This window comes from Nyctereutes procyonoides, unplaced genomic scaffold (genome assembly GCF_905146905.1).
Source record: "Nyctereutes procyonoides isolate TBG_1078 unplaced genomic scaffold, NYPRO_anot_genome, whole genome shotgun sequence".
NCBI lineage: Eukaryota > Metazoa > Chordata > Mammalia > Carnivora > Canidae > Nyctereutes > Nyctereutes procyonoides.
This window is the reverse complement of record NW_026575151.1, coordinates 12,050,998-12,070,710: the sequence shown is the minus strand read 5'-3', so window position 1 is coordinate 12,070,710 and position 19,713 is coordinate 12,050,998. Positions and strand designations below refer to the sequence as shown.

General features: G+C 42.3%; 1 protein-coding gene across 1 annotated transcript in view; it reads left to right on the top strand.

Moving 5' to 3' along the window:
- Positions 1-5,192: 5,192 nt before the first annotated feature.
- The window catches only part of SHROOM3 (shroom family member 3), a 173,010-nt gene continuing 158,489 nt past the window's right edge, over positions 5,193-19,713 (top strand). Inside the window, exon 1 of the mRNA XM_055313024.1 lies at positions 5,193-5,369. The gene's annotated coding sequence lies outside the window, so the exon portion shown is untranslated. The remainder of the gene's footprint in view (positions 5,370-19,713) is intronic.

Genomic DNA, 19,713 nt, shown 5'->3' with positions numbered 1-19,713 from the left:
TTTAATCTAGTTACTGAGCATCTAATATATGTCAGTCATTGCTCTTGATGCTTAGGAGTCAGCCATGATTAAAACAAACATCTCTGTCCTCAGCGAGCATTCTTGTGAGCAGAGGAAATGACTAACACACACAATACATATGTAAATTATACAGTATGTTAGAAGGTGGTGAGTCCTCTGTGTAAAGAAAGCAGCCCAGAGACCAAGAGGTTGTTTCTATCTTCTCCATTCATAAAATTCTTTCAATTCCTCCTGGGAATGTTGAGGACAAACTTTTAATTTTAAAAAACATACTCTATATAGCATAATGTATAGAGACGTTGAGTCACTATGTGGTACACCTGAAACTAATGAAACAGTGTGTCAACTATACTCAAGTTAAAAAATTAAAAATAATATAAGATAAAAGCATACTCTGTAAAAGTAGTTTGAGCTTCTGGAGCATATCAGAAAAACATAAGGCCTGGCACATAAGTGCCCTGCAGGCAACCAAATCTACTTTATGCAGTGGATGAGTCTACCTTATAACCATGATGCATGGCCACAGAGAAACTGAAAATAAGTGAAACCACATTTTCTTCATTATGTTGTAAGGCTTTCTCTCCACAGATCCTTATCTCTAACCACAAACAAGCACCCTACAGGAACATGTGCAAATCATTAAGGAAAAATACCAGTGGAAATCTGGTGTTCTGAAGTCAAGGCTCTCTATCTTGGTCTGCAGTTTATCAATAGTAACATAAAACTCTCCTGCCTGTGGCTTTGTTTTTAAAAAGGTAATCCGAAGAAAACAGGATGTGGGGCAACCCCGGTGGCTCAGCGTTTTAGCGCCGCCTGCAGCCCCGGGGTGTGATCCTGGAGACCTGGGATCGAGTCCAACATTGGGCTTCCTGCATGGAGCCTGCTTCTCCCTCTGCCTGTGTTTCTGCCTCTCTCTTCGCTCTCTCTGAATGAATAAATAAATAAATCTTAAAAACAAAACAAAACAAAAAAACCCCAAAAAACAAGATGTCCCTGAGTAGATGAGCTACTAGCTTTTAGAGAAAAGGAATAGTAAAATGCCATATTTCTTTAAAATCTCATCTAGTAATCTTTTTTTCTCTTTACCACAGATATTAGTGCTGTTCTGGATTAGAGTGAGGACTAGAGCCCAGAGATGATAAGCTTGTTGTTCAAGGTCACTTAGCAGTTCAGTGGCAGAACTAGAAGGGAGAGGCCAAGCCCCACCCCTGGGTTCCACAGCACTGCTTCTAGATTAGATCATCAAAGACGAATTGCATAACCTTCTACAGCCAAGGAAGCCAGGTAGGAAATAAATGAGAAGTCTAAGATGTTTGTGAAAGTGTTCCGGATTCTCCATTAGAAATCTGAAGTAAAGAAGCAGGAACTAGAAGATGGGGCTGAGGGCAGGGGTTTCTGGGGGCAGAGGGTGTCCACAAGCAGACAGCGTGGTGTGGGTAGTCTCTTTTCTAAATGAGGGGGAGCTGGTGCACATTCCACCAAAGTAATGTGCAGTGACTGGCGGGCGTCACTTCCAGAACTGAGGACCCGAGCAGACGTCACTGTCGTTCTACCCATGAGTGGCCTCCAGACTATGACAGTGGGTGATAGGGACACTCAGTGAGCTGTCTCCCTTCACGTCCTGGTGCAGGTGGGAGAGTGCTCATCCCGCCCATGTCACTATTACTGGGTAATATTTGAGCTCTTCCCGAGGGCCGGGCACTGTGCCAAGTGCTTTACTTATATTATCATGTTTGGTCCTCACATCAGATTCTATTATCAGCCCCATTTCTGAGGAGAGAAAACAGAGGTTTGGAGAGGTTTAGTAACCAGCCCAGGGTCACAAAGCTGGAGAATGCCAAAATCAGAATTCAAATTCTCCTTGGCGGAGGGTGGTGGCCCAGGGTGGCGGTTCAAGGCACAGGCTCTGCAGTCACGTGGCCACAGTGTGACTCCCGACCCAGCTGCCTGCTGGAAATTGTTCAACACATTGCTTAACCTTCCCAAGCCCCTGTGTCTTCCTCTGTGAAGTTGCAACAATAATTATAGTATTTATAGAATTGTGGTGATGGTCAGAGAATGAAACATAGTGACTGTTGGCATGTGATTAATTACCAGTTGTTAGCTGTAGTTCAGCTACAGGTTAAATCACATACAATTGCTATTGCAGTAGAACAAAAATGGTAAAATACTAACAATTTAGTATGGCTCAATCTAATACCACATAGATATCCATTCTTTGTAAATATAGTAGTGGTTCCCTATTCATCTCATAATTTGTGAAAAGGCAGGTGATTAAGTGCTTGAACATAATTTTTTTCTTTTACTTGTCTGCTTCTTTTAGCTTCTCTAAAGAATCACATGGAGAAGTCTTCTCTTCTAATGTAACAGCAGCCAGGAGGACCTTACCCAAAACATGCAGTTCCCAGAGCCACTAATCTGTTGAGGATGTTGCCACCAGGGACTTGGAGGAGAGTGGGTTTGAAGTGAGTTTGGATTGCACAGAGCAGCACTAGGAGGAAAAGACTGATGAAATGAAGAGGGAGGAGATTTCTGGCTCCTTTAAACTAGTGTGAGTGCTCTGCTGTTTGAGGGAATGGCATTCCCATTGTAGATGGGTGATTGTGATAAACAGACATTTGTCATTCTGCCCCTTGGAGGCAAGCTCCTGGTCCACAGCAGGAGGCTGTTAACTTTGACACATTCAGAATGAATATTGTGGCCTAGCTGCTCTTGACTTCTGGGTTGGTGGGGGTAGTGTCTGATGGAAGGACTTGCAACTTAGTTGTGTTTGGGGAAGTTGCAGGGTGAGGAAGGAAAAGCTGGGATAAGAATTTTGCCTTCTTAGAAGGAAAGACAGCTACTCTGGGGAGAATGCATCTGTGGTGCAAGATCCAGTGGGATATTTCTCTGCTCTGCAAGATGATTTTTCTGCCCAACACTGACTGCTGTTCTCATCCTGCACTTGCTTCAATCCTATTTCCTTCTAATTCACATTATAGAAATCTAAATAGCTCTGCAATTCAAGTGGAACATTCTGGAGAGACAATCTTTCTTGTTAATATAGTAACTTTTAATTTTTTTTTTATTATAGTCACACAGACAGAGAGAGAGAGAGAGAGAGAGAGAGAGAGAGAGAGAGAGGCAGAGACACAGGCAGAGGGAGAAGCAGGCTCCATGCACCGGGAGCCTGATGTGGGATTCGATCCCGGGTCTCCAGGATCGTGCCCTGGGCCAAAGGCAGGCGCCAAACCGCTGTGCCACCCAGGGATCCCAGTAACTTTTAATTTAATTTAATTTAATTTAATTTAATTTATTATTTGAAAGAGAGACAGAGATAGTGACAGAGATAGTAAGAGAGAGAGCGCAAGCAGGGAGGAGAGAGAGAAGCAGGCTCCTCACTGAGCAGGGAACCTGACTGGGGCTCAATCCCAGGACCCCAGGATCATGACCTGAGTTGAAGGCAGATGCTTAACTGACTGAGCCACCTAGGCACCCCAGGAACTGTCTTTTTTTTTTAAATATTTTATTTATTTATTCATGAGAGACACAGACAGACAGACAGGCAGAGACACAGGCAGAGGGAGAAGCAGGCTCCATGCAGGGTGCCTGACATGGGATTCAATCCCGGGTCTCCAGGATCACTCCCTGGGCTGAAGGCGGCACTAAACCACTGAGCCACCAGGGCTGCCCCCAGGAACTGTCTTTAAATAAAATTAGTCTCACCTTTGAAATGTGATCACATTTTCAAGGATTCTTTAGACTTTTTTGGTGTCTAGAATGGAGATTACTACTATACTTAGAGTATATGCCCTGTGATTTCAGACTTCTGCTGTGTATGTGTGCACACACACAAGTGTGTATCTGGGGGCATGCTCCCTTTCTTTCTTCTTTTCTTCCACATCTAAAAATTAAAAGTGTTCTTAAGATTTTTTAGCAAGGTTTACAGATTAGCCTTGGATCCTATAATTTGTTTTTTTCTCACCACAGCAGCTGTTAACTAATGAAAATGCATTTACATACCCACACACTCAGACACACTTGGAGACTGTTTTTTTTTCTGTGTGCACTATTCCTTTTCTCTCTCTTTGTGTCTATGGTTACTGTTAGGCTGACCCATACAGTCTGGGGCAAATACCAAAACTTGAATCAAGTGCTACTTCTCCATACAGCTGCAAAGGATTGCAGTTTCAGAGGCTCAGATGATAGATTTAAGCAAAATTCCTCTAGCTTATAGTTTAGGAAACCTATAAAGATTCTATCCACAAAGGTGAGCTCCATGGCATTTGACTGTACTGAATTTTAGAATGCAGTGCTCTAATGTTTTGTGTGTGTGTGTGTGTGTGTGTGTTTTAAATAAACACTAAGTTCGTAAATTACTCTGGGTTGATTTTTACAGTATTGAATTTTTACAGTATTGAATTTTTACAGTATTGAATTTTTACAGTATTGAATTTTATTGTTGGAAACAAGGACCATTGAAAGATTTTTCTTAATTTGATTCTCCCTTGCCTTCTCCTGGTTTCTGTGAGAAGCTGTTGCTGGCAAAAACCATAATTAATTATTAAAAACTGAACTTCTCCAGGGATGCCTGGGTGGGTCAGTGGTTGAGCATATGCCTTGGGACCAGGGCATGATCCCAGGGTCCTGGGATCGAGTTCCTCATCGGGCTCCCTGCATGGAGCCTGCTTTTCCCTCTGCCTGTGTTTCTGCCTCTCTCTGTGTGTGTCTCATGAATAAATAAATAAAATTTTAAAAAGCCAACTGAACTTATCCAGCCCAAAAGGCAAGAGGTGGGAGGAAGAGCAGACAGGGGCACTCCATGATTAAAGCTGGCAAAGCCATTCATTCTTCCTTACCTTTGCTTTGTCATTAGGGTGCATGCTGTGGTAATGAGTCAGAGGACCCAGGGGAGACCCTGTGTGGGGAAGGGCCAAGATGGCTTACCCTTACCACAAGCTCTCCTTACAGCAGCTTGACAGCTTTCTCGGTGCGCGGGGCCGCACCGGCCACTGCAGAAACCGGTTTTCGGGCACTTCCTCTTCCATGGGGGCCTGCTGCTGTCAGGCAGGCCGGCTGGCCATTGGCTGGGGGGAGGGCAGTAACCCGAACTGCCTTTTGTACTTGCCTAATCGGGGCAGCCCTTTGATTGCAGGTTCCGAGCAGAGGTGCCTGGCGGTGTTAGACACCTGTGTCGTAGCTCTCGCCTTCCTGGGCGGTGAGAAGCGGTCCTTCTGTCCCACCCCCCTGGAGTCACCGGGCCCCCCTGGCGGGCCAGCGCGGCCCAGTGCGGCCCAGTGGCACGCTGGACAGAGATACCTAACAGATAACTGAGGATAATGGAAATGCTGGCCTAGACTTCCCTTAAGGTAAGTCCATTTTAAACCAGATCTTTCTCAACATTATTTCTACGTTGATCATGACAGAAATGCCAGTATTGAGGAGGTAAATGAAAGAGAGGCAGGGAAGGTGTTTAGTGTCGACCTTTATGGTGAAATTGCTGTGGTATTCAGCCACCAGATGCATTGGCAAAATGATACCACGGCATACGTAATGATGTAAACGGGGGGCAGGGGGGCTTAACAAATTATTGTGACCCTTGCAGGCAGTTGACACCTCATTGTGCACTCCTTCCTATTTGATGAGAAACTCAAGTGATCATAGAATAAAGTAACTTCCAATTAAGGCCAGAAATATATATGCCAGCTCATACAATAAAATAAAGTTAGTTTGAGTATCTTGGCTCCTTTCAATTATGCAACCCCAGGATTTATAGTGTAATTCTGATTCTCACTTATTTTTAAAGCTGTCTTTAACTTTTCCTCTTGTGATATGAAAGCAGTTTTTCTTTTTATGATTTGTTCAACATAGTAGAATCAGTGAATTTCACTTCAGTGAGGGGGTTGATTGTATTGGCTTGGCTCCCTTTGCTCATTCTGATGTTAAAAAAAAAAAGGCAGGTTCTAAAAGCAAGCACCTAAATTTGAGCAAAGTGAGATACTTAGGAATATTGAGCTCTATCTTTTTTTTAGATTTTTGAATTTTTTTATTATTTTATTAAGCTCTATCTTGATTTCATTTTCCTTGTAGTTTGATTGACAGATACTTCAGGGATCATCCTGTCTCCCCTCTTGGATTGTTGTCAGTATACATGTAGTTCCAGGATTTAATAATTTGAAGTTGGTAAAAAAAAAAAAAACAAAAAAAAAACACTAGTGGTTTGGAACCAGTGCTTCTACCCCTGCCTGTTTTGAAGTGATAGGGAGGAAGTGATTTCCTCTTTGATTTTGATATTTTCAATGAAAACCCTCTATAAATGGGTAAAGGTCCATTTATAAATCCAAAGAGGTTCTGAGACTACTATTCCTACCATATGGATTCCAAAGATGTAAATACCTTCATGAAACAAAGATTTCTTCATTTACCAATTCCAAATCGTTCTGTTCAAATAGTAAATGATAATATAGAAAATAGATAGAGGTGATAAAAAAGCAGATAAGCATTTAGAAACCCTTCACTTGCCATCTATGCCAATTTTCCTGAAATATATCTTTTTCTTCCAATATTTGTAGCCAGTTGGAAATTTCCATCTTTCTTGTCTGTTAGATAATTTGCTTTTATAAAAAACATTTTCCTACAATAAGTTCAACATCATAGTAATACTAAGTATAAGTACTAAAAATGACTGCTTTGATGAATGAAAGCATCAGAACACTACCTAGGGACTGAAGCATGGTCATGGCACAGGTCTACAGTAATCATTTTAAATATAATATGTATGCAAATAGCACAGATGGTTGATGGCAATTGAAAAAATAGATTGGTTGGTAGGTAGATAGGTAGATGCCAAGTGAATTTGAGAGGTTAAAGGAGAAATGGGTGTTGGAAAGCTAAATAAATAATGTATATTTAGCATGAATTTAAATTTCAAAAATCTTCCCTTATGAATTAGAACCTAGAGAGTGTACAAACCAAGATGCTTTCCTGGGTTAAAGATAAGTCATTTTTGTATAGAGAAGGATAAATACTGACTTAGCCCCAATCATGATCTTAAAAACACACACACACAAAACACTATTCATAAAACCCCTGGTGTTTTAAAAGGTACAGACAGGAAGAGAGAGCTAGTTGAAAAACCTCTTTATCTCTAATTAAAAAATAAAGTCACAGAAACCTCACATTCCCTATTAAGAGTATAGAAAGCCCTTGTACATATCTGCAGAGTACCGGGGGACCCTCAAATATGAAATTTAACACAGTTGTTAATAACTAAGACACACACACACACACACACACATTTCATCCCAAGACCATTATCATTAGAGGGTTAGATTGGGGCAGGGAATTAAGTATCTTAAATTCATTTTCTTCCCCAGTGACAATTTTTTAAAATATCCTTTCTGCCTTTAAAAATAAAGTATCCTTTCTGGAGCTGTGGAATGCCTGCCCACCTCCCTGGAGTACAGCGTGGTGAGAGTCCCCTCTGGTGTTGTGGACAGCACACAATAGGGCATAATAGAGTGCACTCAGCCTTCCCTTCCCAGACACACATCGTGTGTCCCATTAGCTCTGCCTGAAATGTGCAGTTATCCAAATGATAGCTGCCTTTGTCAGGCAGTCTCTCCCTCCCCCCTCTTGTCCTCTCCCTCTCCACCCCCTTCAAAATGGCCCCAGATCTCAGCCTTTTGCCCCTGACTTTGCTGAGCTGGGCAGGCCTGTGAGCTCAGAAGCTGGAATAGCTGGGTGAAATCTCCCTTTGCTCAATGGCCATGGGGACAGACAAACAAGATGGGATTCCCTGGCGCTAGACACATGGAAACAGAAGCATCTTCCCATGTTCACTCCTTAAATGTCTCTGGTTAAGAGGGAAAAGTTGGCACTCCTTGTTAGGCCAAGCCTCTAGAAGGCATGTTTTAAACAACAACCACAGCAACTTCCAGCATTCCTAATGTTCACATTTTGGAGACAAGGGGGTAACTATACCACAGGATAAACCGATGGTTTTGGAAGAAGCAGGGACCAAAGCAGTCTCGAGTCATTTTGCCTCTCAGTTGGACAGATTAGATGAAAAAATAAATGTCAAATGATGGTGATAGTGACTGTGGTATTTGTAGCTTATCATCTGATATCACTGGGGGAAAAGCTTTTTAAAAACTTGTGCGAACTGAAATGGGTAGGATTGCTCTGATGTCCTGTCAAGTGATCAAGTGAGCACTGGTGTCAGACATCTGAAGTAGGATAGGACTCTGCTCGTACACTCCAGGCCTGGTTTTATTTTTTTATTTTTTATTTTTAAGGTTTTATTTATTTATTCATGAGAGACACAGAGACATAGGCAGAGGGAGAAGCAGGCTCCTCACAGGAAGCCCGATGTGGGACTTGATCCCTAAACTGGGATCATGCCCTGAGCCAAAGGCAGATGCTCAACCGCTGAGCCACCCAGGCGTCTCTAGGCCTGGTTTTAAAGTGACAACTCTGGGGATGGAATTTAAATGAGCCTCACCCCGAAAAGCTATGGCTCTTTAGAATCACCTGGTTTTTTCCCCAAGTACCAGAGCTCCTTAGTGACCAGTAAAGCTACCAGTAGATCTTTCCCACCAAAAACTGTGGTCAGGCATTCCAGACTAGCCCTCCACGGGTGGTGGTCCCAGCAGTTAGGCCCTGAGGTCCATCTCCAAGTCCCTTCCTTATCTTTTCCCTGGCAGCAGTGAAGGCTGGTCTTACTGACCTGATATTTATGCAATGATTTCTCGGTTGTTTGTTAAACATGCCTCATTAATTCCTCTATCTGATGCATGTCGGTCAGTATCATTGTGGCAGTTTGGAAGAGAGAAAGATGACGAAATGGAATGATTTCTCTGATAGCACCGAGAAATTAGTGAGAGTGTAGAAACTTGAATGTTCCTTCTTTTTCTGTTTTTCTATCAAAAGAGAAATCAGGAAGCCTTAAACGTTGCCCACAGTAGTTCTTTCTGGGCACTAAAGATGCTTCAGTCCAGAAATAAGCTATTCTCTTAAATGGATTGTCTTGTGTCTGGGAGAGGGGGCCAGAGGCTTGAAAACAATAAAGTGCATTGGGTCATGGAGTGTGGTGTGTTTGTGTGCATGTGTGCACACGTGTAGGTATATTTGTGCACCTGCGTATGTGGGCACCCTCATGTTCACCCAAATGGCTCACAACCCCGCAGGTGTGTTGGTAAAGTTTGTTCGAAGCTTAACTGGGAAGGACAGCAACCTCTCTGCTGTGGCCTTTTCCTAGAGAGGCCTGATCATTCATTTATAACAGATTTCGGCCCAGGGCCCCCTCACAAGGGAAACCAGCCGGGGAGCTGCGGGTGAGCTAGTCTGAGGGCTGCAGGCCCGCATTGCCTTCCAAGGTATTCCAGGAATGTTAATGGTATGCCTGAGTGGAGGGCTTCACAGCCCAGAGCTCAGGGCTGAGAACTCCTCTGTGGCCATCTGTTGAGGCTCAGGAAGTCTCATAGCAACAGCTTCTCAAGAATGGTGCCTTTTTTTTTTTTAAATTAAAATTAACTAACACAAAACCCAAAACTGCTCCACTGCTCAAGAAGAATCAGGACAGGATTCAGATTCTTTCTACAGAATGATGAGCTTTTAAGGAAGAAAAGCCCCCACATCCTTAATTCCTGTTCTTTAAATGAGCAATTTGTACTTGGTTTTGAGGTCTTAATTTTTTCCCCCAGGGTTAAATTCTTTTTGGAAAAAGGGTAGAGGTGAAAACAAGTTTCCAAAGCTGTGGAGAAATAATTGGCAAGGATGTAGTTAAGAAAAAAAAAAGTGGTTTGAGATTTTCCTGGTATTTGTTGTGTTTAGCCATCCCGTCAGCCAGCAGCTGCATTTTTTTCCTCCGTAATAATGTGAGCTTTATAAGCCTGGCTGTTTAGTTAGTGAAATGAACTTCAGACAAAGATGCTAATTTTACTGTGACCATATGTGCATTCCTTTTTTTTTAAGATTTATTCATTCATTCATTCATTCATTCATTCATGAGAAACACACAGGCAGGGGGAGAAGCAGGCTCCATGCAAGGAGCCCAATGTGGGACTCGATCTCTGGTCTCCAGGATCACACCCTGGGCTGCAGGCGGCGCTAAACTGCTGAGCCACCCGGGGCTGCCCCCATATGTGCGTTCCAATATGAGTCTCTTGAATCTGTGTTAACAGTAGCCCTTTAAAAAAGCGAGACGGGAAATAGTATTTATAGTTTGTTATTTTTCGATTGATGAGGCATTAAGTTAGCTACTTAGAAAAACCAAGTTTGTTCCTCAGATAGAAAACTGGAAAATGATGAGCACCTGAAGCCTGACTAGCAGCTGTGTGTACAGGAGCAGGCACACTAGACAGAGAGACAAAGGAATTATATTCCAAACTCTGCCCCTCACTGGGCTATTTGAGGAAGGTACACAACCTCTTAGAGCATGTTCCTCATCTACAAATTGGATTTCTTGCATTGTTAGGAAGGTTAACTATAATCACATAAAAGGAACTCCATAAAAGGAACTAGGGAAATAATCCTTGAATCTGAACAGCGCTTTTGAAGGAGTAGTCCATGCTGTCACTCTTGCTGTTGTACAGCCCTGGGAAAATAAATACTTTCATGAGAACTTTATATCCTCTTCAGTTTTCAGTGCGACATTCTAAAATTTCCTTCCAGTCTCACTAGAGAAAATTTCCCAGGGGAGTACTAAAATATCCCAACAAACCATTGTGCCTATGCATGTGTGATTCTTGAATATAGTGCATACATGAAATACTTCTTTATAGTCCTGATTGGTAATGCATATTGCTACTCATGAAGTACTATTCAAATCTGATGTGCTCCTCGCCCCCCCGCCCCCTCCCCCCACCCCATGATCAAAGGGAATGCCACCAACTGCCAGGAAAAGGATATGGACTCCAAGTTTGGTTTTTGAAATGTAGGTTCCTTTATTTTTTTTTTTTAAGATTTTATTTATTTATTCACGAGAGACACACAGAGAGAGGCAGAGACATAGGCAGAGGGAGAAGCAGGCTCCATGCAGGGAGTCCAATTCAGGACTCTATCCCAGGATCCCAGGATCATTCCCTGAGCCAAAGTCAGAATGCTCAACCACTGAGCCCCCAGGCACCCCTGGAATATGGGTTCCTAAGAAGTATTTCTTTCTTTCTTTCTTTTCTTTTCTTTCTTTCTTTCTTTCTTTCTTTCTTTCTTTCTTTCTTTCTTTCCTTCTTTCTTCTTTCTTTCTTTCTTTCTTTCTTTCTTTCTTTCTTTCTTTCTTTCTTCTTTCTTTCTTTCTTTCTCTCTTTTTTAAAGATTTTATTTATTTATTAATGAGAGACACAGAGAGAGAGAGAGGCAGAGACACAGGCAGAGGGAGAAGCAGGCTCCATGCAGGGAGCCCAATGTGGGACTCGATCCCGGGTCTCCAGGATAAGACCCTGGGCTGCAGGCGGCGCTAAACCACTGAGTCCCCCGGGCTGCCCTGAAGTCTTTCTTAATGTAAGAAGCCGGACCACTTTCCCCCTCTGTGCCTATTGCCTCATTAATATTTATGGAGTATGTGCCATCTGCCAGCTGTATTTCTAGGTGCTGGATTAGGGAAATCATGAACAAATACGGACAAAAATTCTTGCACACATTTTGGTCAAGGGAAACAGATAATAAGTCCCCAAATAAGTCAATTGTGTTGAAGGTTATAAAATGATAACTGCTATGGAAAGACATAAAGCAAGGAAGTATGGTCAATGATGAGTATATGCTGGCAAAGAGGGATAATTGCAGTTTTTTAAAGCATCACCAGAGAAGACCCCACTAAGGTGGAAGGAAGTAAGGAAGACTTGAAGGAGGAGAGAGATCAAGCCTTGGGGTGAGCTGGGGAAGAGTGCTGGAAGTGGAGAGAATAGCAAGTGCAAAGGCCCTGGGCGGGGGGAGCCTAACTGACTCATGTGAGGAAGAGGGGAGGCCAGGCCAGTGCAGTGCAAGGAGGGGCAGAGGCCCAAGCCCTCTGCCCATTTACTCTGAATGAACCCTATGAACTCATTTTACAGAGTTATTAAGAGATTTCAATGAAATCATTTGTGTAAAGCCTTTAGCACAGTGCCTACTACACAAAAAATTTTCTGTAATTGTTAGCTATTGTCTATTTGTTTATTATTACCACTACTTAGGATTTAAAGACAGAATGATGTGAGCACACAGAAGACAGCTTTGTTCAGTTCAAAATCGATTATTCTTAAGAGAATTAAACTCCCAACCTTGGCTCCCTAAATATTCAATTCTATCACCTAAAAAGGTCCCAATTCTCTATCTGCATACATACAGAGGGGAAAATGTACTTTTTAAAAACTGGCCTTGTTTCAGCCAGATCAGTGTTTCTATCATGAAAGTACTAAGACCATACTCTCCAGGGACAGGTGTATTTTGAGACATTTGGTTTAAGTTTCAGCTACAAAATCCTATTGAATCCCATTGAATTCCCATGCTATTGCAATGTACTCATGTTTGAGTTTTTTGATGTCCATACCATTCTCTAGGCCACAGAATTTGAGGTGGGGAGGAACCTATTGCAGATATAATGAAAATGAGGAATTGAGGTCTTTTCCTTCTCTCCAGGGCCCAGGAGCAAGATTGGATTCCTGGGGCAGTTCAAGAACCCTCTCTCAAGATAATCTTCCTGGACACCTGTCCGAGTGTCTAGATTCTTGTTTTTTTTTTTAAGATTTATTTATTTATTTATTTATTTATTTATTTATTTATTTATTTATTTATTTATTTATGATAGACCTAGAGAGAGGGGGAAGGGGAGAGACACAGGCAGAGGGAGAAGCAGGCTCCACGCAGGGAGCCTGACGTGGGACTCGATCCCGGGTCTCCAGAATCATGCCCTGGGCCGAAGGTGGTGCTAAACCGCTACACCACTGGGGCTGCCCTCACTTTTTCTTTTGAATGAACACTTGTATTATTATTCTCTACATGATCTACGAAAATGCTCTCATAATAACCCAATGACAAAGCTGCAATTTTAATCCCCATTTAACTGGTTAAACAATTGACATAACCAGTTCAGTAACTAACCAATCCAAGGTCACACAGTGACAAAGCTGGGATTGAACCCAGGCAGTTACAGTAGGGTCTGCACTCTTAAATCCTACATTGGATATGCCCACAAAATGTTCTTTGTTGTCCTATATACTATTTTCATTTGTTATAGGTCTCCTGTTGGTTTAGAGAAAAAAGTGATCTGGCATATCATTACACTTTATTGCCCTCTGTGAGGGCAGAGAATGTAACCTGTAGATACCCAGGGCCTAGCATACTACCTGGGGCAAGGCAGATACTCAAATATTTGTTGAATGAGTGAGGGAGTGAGGGTGTGACATGAATAAACAGTAGTAAGGCCATAGAAATGCCTTCCTGATCTTGCAGAGCTACAGAGATATATGTGACTGCAGGATGTCACACTTACTACAAAAACTTTGAAGCTACAAAACAGATAAAATTAAAGATGAGGGTTTAACAGGGCAATTATTTGAACCAGGATCAACAGTTGCATCCCTTGTTAGGTGTTCACTGATACTTTGATAGTCACATCCCACTGGAAATAGTGCCCATAAAAGTGCCATTGCATGAAAAAAATAGTGTCCTCAGACTAACACCTGCCATGTGGGCAAACCATGGAACCATGAATTCCACTAAATCAGGATTTTAGTGTGCGTTTTGGACTCAGTGCATTTAACAAATGCATATTGAGACTCACAGACTTATTATGGGGTAGAGCAAGAAAGCCTGAGTCAGGCCAGTGCCTGAGGGAACATTTGGGTGCAGGGAATATAAACCCACTCAGACCAGCTCAAATTAAACAAGATCTTTCTTTGAAAAGGTATGAAGGAAGCTTGTGGAAATCCAACTGTAGGAAGCCAGGAACACTTCAGATTTAAGCTAATTATTCAGTCAGAAAAAGTCAGAAGCCTGAGTATGATTTCCTACCTTGGCATTGCCGAGTTTTTGACTTTGGTTAAATTACTCAGTGTTTCTGGATCTTGTTTACCCATCTTAAAAATAGGAAATAATGAAAGTATCTACCCTGTTGAGTTGTTGTGTAGATTAAATGAGGCCATACATTTAAAGCACTTGGAACACTGCTCAACTTATAATAAGAGGTCAGTAACCATTACCCTTTATTACAATTTAGCAAGGAGGCAGCTATTCACTTCTCCTTGGACTGCATAGTCCCTCATTTTAGTTGACTTTGAACATCAGTTCCATTACTCTTCCTTCAGACTAGCTCCCTGGAAAACAAGGTTCCAAAGTTAAGTGAATGGCATAGTGATATCAGCAAGTTTCCAGGCTTATTTATTCCCATTCTACCATCATTGGCATGATGATTTTCCTCCCCAGATTTGCCCCTCATGATTATAAGATAGCTGCTGCAGCTCCAGCTCCAGGCATCACCTACTCATACAATTTTGTCCAAGGGCAGGAAGGAGTCCCAGGTTTGTGCATTTTCTCAAGAATGAGGAATGCTTGTCCAAGAATACTTCTGCAAACTCCGGATCAGATCTCATTAGCTAGGGTTGTGTTCTATGCCCTGTCTAGACTCATAACTGGCAAGGGAGCCAGAATACCATGATTAGTGTAGATCAAGAGTGATTTATCTCTTGGAGCTAGGGAAGGATCTACTGTCCTGAATACATGGTCATTTGATACTGCAGTTGAATAGAATTAAGTCTGTGAAGAAGAAGGGGACACTTGCACACACGAAGAATCCTATTTGCTATAGAAGAAAAAATATATAGGTTCAATGTCACTTGTATCATTTTCAATAACAGCAACAGAATGCTGTCTGATTGATATATGTCCTCAAACTTCTGGGTTTCTGTCCTCCCATACCAGCTTGTGTGTGGCCTGGGCTCACCATAGAGCTGTTGCTGGGTTCTACTCCAGGTATCCTCACAGCTCTTGAGCTTTCTTCTTTGGTTAACTCAGCTTCTGTGCTCCAGTTCCAAGTTCCATGGGCAACAACCTGATCACTAGGGACAAGCTGATCCAGCCTTATCCCTTTGGCAGGGGCTTGGTCGGGGCTGTGTTCTCCGAGAACAATTGTGAGCAAGGAGACAATACCATCTGTCTCTGACAAAAACACATGATAGCCCTGCCCAGTCCTTCCTAAAATGGCTCTGTGCCCAATTGAAAATAATATTTTTCATAAGTAAAATTTCATAAATTAGATTTTAGATATATGAGTGCCTTTGACAGGGAGTTAAAGTCTGATGGCTCTACTCCCTTTGGCCTGACTTAAGTAGAAGAAGAAAGATAATTATGGATTCATATTAGGAGGGAAATAGTGAGAGATTTGAGGAGGAAGGAGCTAGGAGAGCTGAGTAAAGTCATAAATGAAATCAGTGCGGCATCAGGGGCAGGCCAGTTAGGTGAACCAAGTAGGATTAACAAGGAAAATCCCCATGGAAGGCAGAAGTATAAGAAATTGAGCCTGTGGTTCAGTAAGTATGGATAACTCTTTATTTTTTAATATTTATTATTATTATTTTATTATGATAACGGCCAAACATTCCTGAAGGTAGAGAGTACCAGAAATTCCCATGCATCCCCCTATCTGGCTGGATGTTAAGGGGAACAAGTCTGGGAGGAGGAGGGGAAGACTATAAGGGAGAAGAATCCAGAGAAGGACAAAACAATCGATGACAGATATATTAGTGAACTTGTCCGGAGGGGACAGAAAGTTGAAATCCAAGATGTTTGTTCTTCTTAATCATAGGTTAATGAAATAATTGGTAAGTGGATCTGGTTTCTTGGTTCTTTGAGTAGGAATTATGTTATCTGAGGAAGCAGAACCCCCATGGCCTGTCTCCAAATTGTTGGGGGTCTTACATGGTGACAAGACTAAGAAATCTGAAGGAGGAGGCACCACTCATTTGACATTCAGCAACTATTGATCTGCACTCTCCCAGGCACTGTGGTAGGCTTTCTAGGCATGCAGATCTGAAAGACATGGTTCTTGCTGTCACAGAATGTAGTGTTTATGGGAGAAATAGACAAGAATATCCCGAACAGGCATGCCCTGATAGCCTAGAATTTTTCTGGTAGCATAGAACAGGTGAAAGCTTTTTATAGGAAGATGAATGCCTTGATTTTTAGAAGGATGAATAGGAATTAGGTAGATGGATTTAGTGGGTAAAGGCATTCTAGACAAAGTAAACAGAGGTGTGCGAACTGAACCTTAAGTCAGGACTATGGGCTGACTGTATGCTTGTGACCTTCTGCAAGAGGGGCAGAGATGAGATAGGAACAGGGCTGCAGTCCAGTCCAGGCTTTGCTCCCTGGAGCAGCTATATCCACCTGGAGAAGGAGAGGCCTTTGTATGATTTTCACAAGGTGCTACGTGGGCTGAGGGTAGCCATGTTGGAATGTATTTGGTACTCTTGGGAGAGCATATGTGAGGACACTCTTGAGTTTGAACAGGTCCTAAAGGTGATGGGGAATTTAAAAAGCAGACCACTGACAAAAATCAGATCTGTGCTTAAGAAAGACCCTTCTGGCTGCATTTTGGAAGATGGCAACTCCGGAGGAAAAGAAACTAGTGAGAGAGGGCTGGTCCAGGTGAGAAATAATGGAGGCAATGGTGGAAGAAGAGGTAAGGATGGAGTCAATGTCCAGAAGATAGAATAGGTAGACTGGATGACAGGCTGGCTTGGCTCTTTGGGTGAGGGAGAGAGAGGAGGTTAGGATGACTCCCTAGTTTTTAGCTTCAGCAGCTCAGTGAAAGATTATAGCTTCCCAGCAAAGACTGATAAACCCAAGAACTTTGACATAGTGTGTGGTAGGTGTTACCTATTAGATAACAATAAAAAGTTCCTTATATAAGCATCATGGTTAAAGATTAAAAGGAAGGCTTCAATAGTACCTTTTGAGACAGAGGAAAAACACCCTGATCTTGAGCTGTGCCCCTTCAGAGAATGAGCCATTGATATTAAAGGAAATTGTTACTACCCCTTCCAAGTACAGCCAAACCTCCTGCAGTGGATAATCAATCCTTTCAAGATAGGACTGAGAGTAATGCCCAGCTCAGACAGCTAGTTTCTCACCCTTTTTCTTGCTTTCAAGAGTAAAATGATAGCAACCCAGAGAATCCCAAACCTTTTCCCATCCTTGTGGAGAAAGCAGGGTATTGTTTCTCTTGTACCTGATGCTGGACATGCCAACCACATTCTCTCCATCTACCTGTACTTCCTGTGATGGTAGAGTGGCTCAGCCTTAGGAGTTGAATGGTCCTGGGTTTGAATTCCAAGTTCTTCTATCTAGAGATGGGCAGAGGGAGAGGGACAAGCAAGCTCCCCGCTCAGCAGGAAGCCTGACTTGGGGCTTGATCCCAGGATCCTAGGATCATGACCCAAGCAGAAGGCAGATGCCCGACCAACTGAGCCACCCAGGCGCCCCTGCCTACTCCTTCCTGGTGTGCCTTGGGATATTGGGCTAATAATGTTGGGGATAGAGAAGCACACCATTATACTGTAGAAACCACTGGAAAGAGGGCGGAGAACTGTGGTACTCTTAGTGTTCCCATGACTAGGATGTTTCCTTGGGAGACACAAGGCCACTGAAGCTACACTTGGAATTACATTTAATAATTCAACAAAGAATATTTATTGCTAAATACCAGCATGAGGCTTCAGCAGCTGGTTGCACCCAAAGAAAATTTACTTAACTTTCTTATCAAAAAATAGTCTTGATAAGACACTTACTTGGTGACTCTAACTTTGGTCATTGCTCTGGAATGTTCCTGGTGGTGCTGCCAGTTTTCATTGCCCATAGGTATGATATTTTTGTAAATGCCCCCATTTATGCTTTCACAAATTAAAACTGTTTTTAGGGATCCCTGGGTGGCGCAGCGGTTTAGCGCCTGCCTTTGGCCCAGGGCGCGATCCTGGAGACCCGGGATCAAATCCCACGTCGGGCTCCCAGTGCATGGAGCCTGCTTCTCCCTCTGCCTGTGTCTTTGCCTCTCTCTCTCTCTCTCTCTCTGTGTGACTATCATAAATAAATAAAAATTAAAAAAAAAACTGTTTTTATGCTGTGCTGGAATTGAAAACAAACAACTAGTCTCCTTTGGAAAGAAGAGTATTGAGAATTCAGGAGTTACTACTGTTAAAGTGTCCAGGATAAGAAGTACATGTTTAAGCATGAAGCATTATTGTTCTTGGTTGCCAACTGAATCCTCGTGGAGCAACATAAGAACTAGAGTTTGAGAATCAAACAGAGAAAAGTGGAAAGCCTGTTTATCATACTACTCTGAGGCCTGTTATACCTTTGAGAAAGAAAGAAAAGAGATTTCAAAATTGTTAAAAATGAGCCATTCATAACTTATTTGCTAGAAAAGAGAAAGAAGACAATTCAGTGATAGTTAAAAATTTAAACTGGCAGTTCTCAAATCAAGGTGATTTTTCCTTCCCAGGGCACAGTTAGCAAAATCTGGAGACATGTTTGGTGGAGACAGAGGTCAGGGATGCTGCTGAATCACCTGCAAAGCACAGGACAGTCCCCCCCAAAAAAGGGTTGTCTGGCCCAACTGCGATAATAATAATAATGGCTGTGGGAGCAGCAGGTAGTTATTATTCAACATTGGACTATCTTTCAGCAGGAAATTAGCCTTCCCATTGCTTTCCGAGAATTAAAATTATTTTCCTCGGTTTGTATAGGGAAAAACACAGTATACCCTATTATACCGGGCTTAGTCTAAGCTGTCTGTTTTGTACATAAGTCTCATATTGTCAGGCGATTCGGTTCAAAAAATCATCAGGCCAGTTGCTGGGGCAATTGTGGGTGGGAAAAACCAGCAACAAGATTGACTCAAACTGGTTGGTTGAGCACTCTGTGGACACGCAGCTCTTTTGTGGCCATAAAGGGAGGAGTAGGAGAGACAGGTGAGGAAGTGTCTCCACATTTCAAGGCTGCCCTTTAAGGAAAGGGAAAGGTGGCTCTTCAAATGCTTGCCAAGTGTGAAGCCTTCCAGGTGCGATCACAGAACCTTCCTTCTGTTCTTTCTTCTCCGTTCTCCTTGATTGTCTTTATTTAACAAGCTGTTTCTTGAGTATTTTCCAACCTAATTCCTGTGCTAAGTACTGCTCATGATGTAAAAAACCTAGAGGTTCTAAGAATAGCTAAAACAAAATTTTAGAGCCCTATAGATAACATGCTATCTCAAAAAGGAGAAGGTGAACAAAGGGCTTCTTCCCCAGATTTTAGGTATGTATATCTTACAAGGTATAAAATTAAGTGACATTTTGCTATGCATTTAATTATGTCTTTATTGAAAAATATAAAATATATAAATTCACAATAAAAGACTGCTATAGCCATATGTGAATTTTCTGGATTTTATTCTCTGTGGAAAGTTTTTACTTTATCTTTGAAAGATGACTCAAGTCTGGGGCTTACTAATAAAGGTATATTAGTAGATAATAGGCAAAAGTAAAATTAATTACAATAAATACACTTATTTTTTTAAAGATTTTTTATTCATTTGAGAGAGCAAGAGCACGAGCAAGAGGGAGGGGCTGAGGGAGAAGGAGAACAGACTGCCTGCTGAGCAGGGCACCCTACCTGGGGCTGAATCCTAGGACTCTGAAATCATGACCTGCGCCAAAGGCAGACACTTAACACATTGAGCCCCCCAGGTGCCTCTAAAAAAAATGTATT